Source organism: Gavialis gangeticus, unplaced genomic scaffold, assembly GCF_001723915.1.
Source record: "Gavialis gangeticus isolate Ggan-Ray unplaced genomic scaffold, GavGan_comp1, whole genome shotgun sequence".
In the NCBI taxonomy this organism is placed as follows: Eukaryota; Metazoa; Chordata; order Crocodylia; family Gavialidae; genus Gavialis; species Gavialis gangeticus.
The window spans coordinates 16,392,945-16,393,383 of NW_017729006.1; positions in this window are offsets into that span (position 1 = coordinate 16,392,945).

The following is a 439-nucleotide window of genomic DNA, read 5'->3' on the forward strand; positions in this document are numbered from 1 at the left end:
GTTCCCTGCTGGCCCCTCCTGGATGTGTGCCAGAATAATTTTCTCGAACAGCTTGCCCAGGATCGAGGTAAGACTGACTGGCCTGTAGTTCCCCGGGTCCTCTTTCCTCCCCTTTTTGAAGATGGGAACCACGTTGGCCCTCTTCCAGTCCTTTAGCACATTTAGCAAGATTTAGCACATTTCCCAAGATATAGAATGTGCCAGTGCAAGTCTGGGTGCCTGTATTTCAGCACAGCTCTCCGGACTGCAGGTCTGTGGGCCACTAATTCATTGTTTTCTTATAAAATGACCCATTTGTTAAAAAAAAAGAAAAGAAAAATCTCTTTCCTTCATTTGACTGTGGGAAAAGATAAAGTGGTGCTAAATGCAGATCTGGTACAGTACAGTGCACTATGTGGTAAACCCTAATGCCCAGAGAACTTTGAGAACTGATTTAAAA